This window comes from Capsicum annuum, chromosome 1, assembly GCF_002878395.1.
Source record: "Capsicum annuum cultivar UCD-10X-F1 chromosome 1, UCD10Xv1.1, whole genome shotgun sequence".
Taxonomy (NCBI): Eukaryota; Viridiplantae; Streptophyta; class Magnoliopsida; order Solanales; family Solanaceae; genus Capsicum; species Capsicum annuum.
This window is the reverse complement of record NC_061111.1, coordinates 118,062,671-118,069,701: the sequence shown is the minus strand read 5'-3', so window position 1 is coordinate 118,069,701 and position 7,031 is coordinate 118,062,671. Positions and strand designations below refer to the sequence as shown.

Below are 7,031 nucleotides of genomic sequence, written 5' to 3'. Positions count from 1 at the left end.
GCAACCATTAATTTATGACGCCAATTTCAAAGTGGAGGAGGAGACAACTTAAGCATTAGCATGGATATCTTTTCCGAATTTGAAGCCTATTTTATGTGAAGGAATCACTTTTCTCTATTGCGTCAGCAATAGGTAAACCTCTTCAGCTACACTCATCTACCATCAATAAGATGAGACCTAGTTATGTTACGGTTAAGGTGCAAGTTGATCTATTATCTGATTTTCTAAAGTTTGTGAAATGGAAATTATTAACCCAGTCACTAATGAATAAAAGTGGAAAGAATTAAAATCCAATATGATTCGATTCCCAAGTATTGCAGGGAGTGCAAAATTAAAGGGTACAATGCACAAGATTGAAGAGTCTTGCATCCTGAATTAAAAAATAAGGAACCTAATGTTTCTGAACAAATCCAGGAAGACAAAATAAAATAATACAGTAGATACAGAGAATCAAAGGGAGAATAACAAGGGTCAAAAAGGGCAATAGAATCCGACACATAGGGGTTTTGGTTATGATAAGAATGCACCTACTCAATTCAATGATTAACCAGTATCATCATCTAAAATTGTTAACATCAGCAATGCCTTTATTGCATTAACGGAAGAGGTTACATAAGTTGAACATAGAACTGCAGGTAAAATACAAAAGCAGTCATATTGTGATGTTTCTGAAGCAACAATTACTAAAAAAACAAGAATTTGAGTGCAATCGATTGAGAGAGATTCTGGCAGATGAGATTAATGTAAATAGGCCTCAGAATCAGACTAATATTGATGAAACAGATATAGTGTGTAGGCATGATCATCAACAAAAGCAAGGGAAAGAAAGTGGTAAACAAAATGATTCTCAGATGAATCATCATTCATCCACGAAAAATTGGATACTCAGGGCTTTTACCAATCATCATTTGAAAGCAGTCAACATAGTAGAAACCCAACAAAATAAGAAAGAATCTGCATGTAAAATTGACCAGAAAAAAGCACAAGAATATCAATCCCAGCAGCAGATTAGCAACAAGAAGCACCATTGTCTGATTCAAAGAAAGTATTAATAAATGGCCATCAAAAAATATTTATGAAGGAGCAGCATATGGTCAATATGGATAACCAAAAAGAGATGAATGAAACTACACTGTCCAACAAAAATACACAAAGTACAAAAAATGCTTCTTTGGTTAATCATAAAAGGGAGAATGAAATATTATTGTTGAAGGAACTAGCCAAAGCTACATACTATAAACCATTGCAAATGATCCCACCAGAGAATGAAGAATTGGATGGAGGAGAGGGTTCTGAGTAACTATGATCTTTGGTAACTCCTTTCAATTCATCCCCAATGCATGCGCTATATAAGCTAGTGTCTTGTCAAGTTCTTCAAAATAAGTTAGGTGACAGTGTCATTCCTGTAATAGAACCTGCGATTAAAGATAAGGAAGAAGATGAAAATAAGAGTAACTTAATGAAAACATGTAAAGAAATAGAAATATTTGTACAACAGCACCTCAGAGATAAGAAGGGTAAAAATAAAGGAGACACCAAAAATAAGTCCTCAAGGATGGTAACAAGGAGGGGGGGAAATCTTAGTTAAATGAAGTATAAAGCTCTCTTTTGAAACATTAAGTTTTTCAGAACTCAAAATGCTTTTCATAGAGTTCAAATGCTTCACAGACACCATAAATTTTGTCTTATAGCACTAATGGAGCCATTTCAAGATACAAGACAAATTCAAAAATATAAGAAAAGATTGGGCATGTAATATGTAACTAAAATTAAAATGGGCAGATTTGGGTCTTCATACAAAATCATATTCCGGTGGAAGTAATTTCAGATTCTGATCAACAGTCGTCATTATAGCTCATATTTGATGATGGTAAATAGTTTCTATATCTACTGTTGTGCATGCCAAATGTATTGTTGTAGAACGAATGGGTCTTTGGAATGATATTTATAACTTAGAGCAGGATATTCAAACTTTATGGCTGGTGGGGGAGATTTCAAAGTTATTATAAGTAAAGAAGAGAAAATTGTATCCCCAAGAATATGAGGAGTTTGTTTTTTGTACAAATTCTTGTGAATTATTTGATGTTTCTTTCACCGGTAGTCTTTTTACTTGGTGGAATGGGAGAGCTGATGAAGCTTGCATTTTCAAAAGATTATACGGAGTAGTGATAAATCAGAATTTTCAAGATGTTTTTGGTAATATTGAGGTACAACATCTAGCTAGGACTGGATCTGATCATGCTCCTCTATTGATCAATTGTGGTGGTGATTGTCAATAATTTGTCAAACCTTTTAGATTTCTCAAGTTCTGGACAACTAAAGAAGATTTCTTGGAGGTGGTGAAAGAGAATTGGGTGGCATCAGAGACATGGGATGTTTTTTTATCAACTGAAGCACAAGCAAAAGAAGACAAAACAAGCTCTTTCTAAGTGGAGTAGAGAAATTTGGGGATATCTTCAAATAACTCATTATTAGGGAGGAAATAGTGAGAATTAAAGAAGATTTATTTGAGGAATTTCCCACTTCAGCTAATAGAATTTTCCAGCAAAAAGCTCATGCCGAACAAAAAAAATACTTATAATTTGAAGAGAAATTTTAGAGACAAAAATCTAGTATTCAATGGTTCATAGAAGGGGACAAGAACACTAGCTTCTTTCATTGTCTGGTAAAAGAAAGAAGGATGAGGCAAATATTAAAAAGAATTCAGAGAAGTGATGGATCTTGGACAGAAGGGAAAGATCAAATAGCTGAGGAGACTGTTAATTTCTTTTAAAATCAGTTTTTTGGAGATCTAAGCAATTCTGATTTTTCTTTGGTACAAAATATTCCTTCTATAATTACTGAGGAGGATAATCTTTTGTTGAATAGTTTACCTAATATTGAAGAGATTAAAAAAGTGGTGTTTATGTTAAATGCTGTTAGTGCTTGTGGTTCAGATGGTTTGGTTTCACTGGTCGTTTTTATCAATCTTGTTGGAAAATAGTGGGTCAGGATATAATTGGGGTTGTTCATGCATTCTTTGAAGATAGAACTCTACCAAAGGCCATTACTCATACTAATTTGGTCTTATTACCAAAAAAGATGTTATTCAAACATGTTTTGACTTAAGGCTAATTAGTTTGAGCAATTTCCTCAGTAAAGTAATCTTAAGAATCATTCATGACAGATTAAAGGGTTTACTGCCTAAGCTTATTTCCCCTAATCAATCTGATTTTATGAAAGGCAGGAGTATCGCAGAGAATATTTTCTTAGCATAAAAATTATCACTAATATTAGAAAAAGAGAAAAAACTGCAAATGTGGTTTTAAAGCTCGACATGGCAAAGGCATATGATAAGAGTTGATTGGAGATTTTTGATTATGGTGCTGGAGAAGATGGGTTTTAATAATCTATTTATGGATAAGAACTGGAGAATTCTGGCTAATAATTGGTATTCAATCTTGATTAATAGGCAGACTTGAGGTTTTTTCCATTCTATCAGAGGGGTTAAATAAGGGGATCCTTTATCTCCTGCTTTATTTATTCTTGCTGCTGAAGTTTTAGCTAATGCTCTTAACAGATTATTTTTCAATAATGAATTTAAGAGCTTTGGGATTCCTAAATGGAGTGATAATTTAAATCATTTAGCTTATACTGATGATACAATAATCTTTGTTGCCGTTGAAAAAAGATCTTTGGAGCTTATAATGGAAGTGCTTAGGCAGTATGAATCTCAATTTGGTAGAAAATTAATAGAGAAAAAAGTTTTTTCTATATATTTAGCAAAGCTTCACATGATGCAGTTCAAGTTGTGAAAGGAAATACAGGTTTCATTAGGGGTACTTTCCCCCTGATGTATTTGGGATGTCCCATTGGACATGTAAGGAGAAGGAAACATCACTTTATTAATCTTATAAAGAAAGTACAAAATAAGCTTCCGATTTGGAAAGGTAAATTACTTCATGGAATGAGATTTGTCTTCCCAAGGAGGAAGGAGGCTTGGGTTTTAGATCTTTATTTGATGTATCAAAAGCCTTATTTGCTAAGCTATGGTGGATATTTAGAACTAAAAAGACTATTTGGTCTAACTTTTTGTGGAACAAATATTGCAAAAGACATAGGCCTCAAGTGGTAGAATGGAAGGGTGGATCTCAAATATGAAAACAAATATTGATTGCTAGAGATTCTATTGATTAGGAGATTTGGTGGGAACCTAGATACGGACATTCTAGCATTTGGTTCGACAATTGGTCTCAATTGGGTGCTTTAGTATTTTTACTTACCTATTTTTCATGTCTGTAATGAAGATTTTGATGAAGTGAGGCAGATCATGACTAATGAAGGATGGAATCAGAATCTTATGTTAGAATTATTCAATGAAGAAGTATGCAATCATGTGAATAGTGTCATTGGTGATAGAAGTGAATCAGATGAATGGGACAAGCCATGGTGGATGTTTAATAGTATAGGAAATTTGGTAGTGAATAGTGCATGGAACTTACTTAGGCAGAAAGGAGAACATCATGAACAAATTTTGAATATCTGGGAGAAAGGAATACCTTTTAAAGTATCTCTCATTTTATGGAGATTATGGAAGGGTAGATTGCCAATTGGAGAAGTTCTAATGAGAATGACAGTAGTGGATAATATGGACTGTTGTTGTTATGCTAATAATATACAGGAATCTTTTGATCACCTTTTTGTTAGTTGTCCTGATTCTCATAATTTGTGGAGTGAATTTGCAGGAGCTGCAGGGATTCAGGGTCTTTTTCATCAGTTAAGACAGATCATGAATAAATGGTGGCATGGAGATGTTGGAGTTAAACTAAAACCTTTATTTAAGGCAGTACCAACATTTATTCTTTGGCAAATTTGGAAGAGAGAAATATAAGTAGACATAGGGGTAGGATGCACTATCATGCTATGGCTATGGAGGTTAACAGAAATATGTATCTGTTTGCTAAAAATAGATATTCTTGGTTGGAAGAAATTCTTAATTGTTGGTCCGTGATGGTTAAGTTCTTTGAGGAATACACACCATTGATTTCATGTAAGATAATTAAATGAAAAAGCCCTGGAAGAGGTATGCATAAATGCAACAATGATGGAGCCAGTAGGGGAGATTCAGGGTCAAGTTCTGCTGCTTTTTGCATTAGAAATGGTGAAGCAAAGTTTGTTTATGCTGAGACCAGAAAAGGAGAGAATTGGTCAGTACCTGGAAGCTAAAGCCATGAGATTTGGGCTGGAATACTGTATTAATTGCAATCTTCTTCCATTGATTTTAGAGACTGCTTCACTGGTTATTAAAAAGGTGTTAGATGGAGTCTAGGAGATCCCTTAGGCTACTTCTATGGAAATTAAATTAATGCAGGAGTTGAGGAGACATAACGAGGTGGAGGTGGAGCATATCTTTCGAGAAAGAAACCAAGTGGCAGATATTTTTACTAATTTTATTTTCAATTTTACAGGTACACAAATAATAATGCATTTCAATTCATTTCAAGAACTTCCGACTAAGGCTAAATCACTAATTCACATGGAGGAAATAGGTATGCCAGCTTTGAGGATTAAAAAAATTTCAGAATAAAACTTTAAAAATTCAGACTACAGGTCAGACGCAGTCAATAATTTTACATAGTTTTAGCAACCAGCTACACTTATAATTATATCAAAAAGTTGTAGGATAACAAAATATCAAAGAACATGGTTTCAAGATTAACCTTGGGGGATGAATATGGAAAATGCTTCAACGTATTTATCGACTAGATCTGAACTCTTATGTAGTGGCATTAGCTTTTTGGAGCACATCCTGCAAAGAAAAAAGATCGGGTAGATAGGTACTTTCGAGCAATTTTTGATAAAGATTGGGAAAGTTATTGATCTTACCTAGGTGCTACATTCTGGTGAACCGATTCTGAGCTTAAGAAGTCTTCATTGAGTCTGAATTAATGGCGTTTGTGAGAATTTTAAGTGTGTATGTAAATTTCACTCGAGCTCAGTGTTTTTGTGATCTTCACAGTACTCCGATTTGGTAAGATTGGTAGAGAAGAAGTTGTTTTTGAGTGGTGGAGATGAAGCCGTTCCTACATCCGACGAGAACCATCGGAATTCGTGGATACTGTCTCACTTTCTCTCTCCAGGACTCTAGAATTTTCCTAATTGAATAGTATTATGTATTAGCTTTTGTTAAATCTAATTTTTGATTGCTGATTTTCAGACTTGGATCACTATTGGGCCCAAGTCCTTTTTTTTTTTTTTTTTTTAAATATTTGTTGTTTTTTATTGGAAAAATTTTAAAAATAGCAACTCTCTAATTTTAATTATAATTTTTATAGCAATAGTTTCATAATTATGAAAAATAATAAATTATATTTATATTTAAGTAAAATTTTGCTATATAAATACATATACAAATATATATGTATTACTCATAAATACATATGCACAACTGAAAAATACATATTCTTCTATTACTATGAAGTGGTAAAATATTGTTACTTTTGCTATAAATTGTAATTTCAAAAAAGTGTTGTTATTTATTGTAATTATAGTCTTAAGGATGCTAGTTTCTGTAATTTTTCTTTTTTCTAATGTAATAAAAGATGTTACTAAAGTTAAACTCAAATTAATAATTAGGGGTATCAATGATTTTTAAAAAACTAACTTAATTGATAGAATCTATTTTAATATTTAAGCAATACTAGTTATTTGTAGCCCGTGTTAAGTCCAAACCCAAACTTTAAATATAAAAATAATAATTTTTTAATTTAAAAAATAATTTGTATTACATTCTTTTACTACATAATTAACAAAATCTAATGACACTTCAAAATAAATTTTCATTAGTTCTAAATTTGTCAAAAAATTATAATAAAAAAATATAAAGAGTAATTTAATTGGCTTTACTTTTTATAGTTATAGTATTTTTAGCCTTGACATACTTGTTACAAAATTATTTTCCTCCATAAATAATAAGTAATCTTCATTATGTTACCTTAATTAAATAGTACAATTCACTATAAGTTTTTGGTTATGTAAAAATTTAGTTGTGT

General features: G+C 32.3%; 1 long non-coding RNA gene across 2 annotated transcripts; it reads right to left on the bottom strand.

The window, feature by feature from the left end:
- Positions 1-1,032: 1,032 nt before the first annotated feature.
- LOC107878011 lies at positions 1,033-6,195 on the bottom strand. 2 transcript variants are annotated; one of them, XR_001676682.2, is made up of 4 exons: positions 5,866-6,195; positions 5,700-5,788; positions 5,195-5,275; positions 1,033-1,415 (listed from the first exon to the last, which is right to left on the bottom strand). It is a non-coding gene; the product is annotated as an uncharacterized LOC107878011 (long non-coding RNA). The 2 variants fall into 2 exon arrangements; XR_001676683.2 differs by lacking the exon at positions 5,195-5,275 and having other exon boundaries at positions 5,866-6,154.
- Positions 6,196-7,031: the final 836 nt, after the last annotated feature.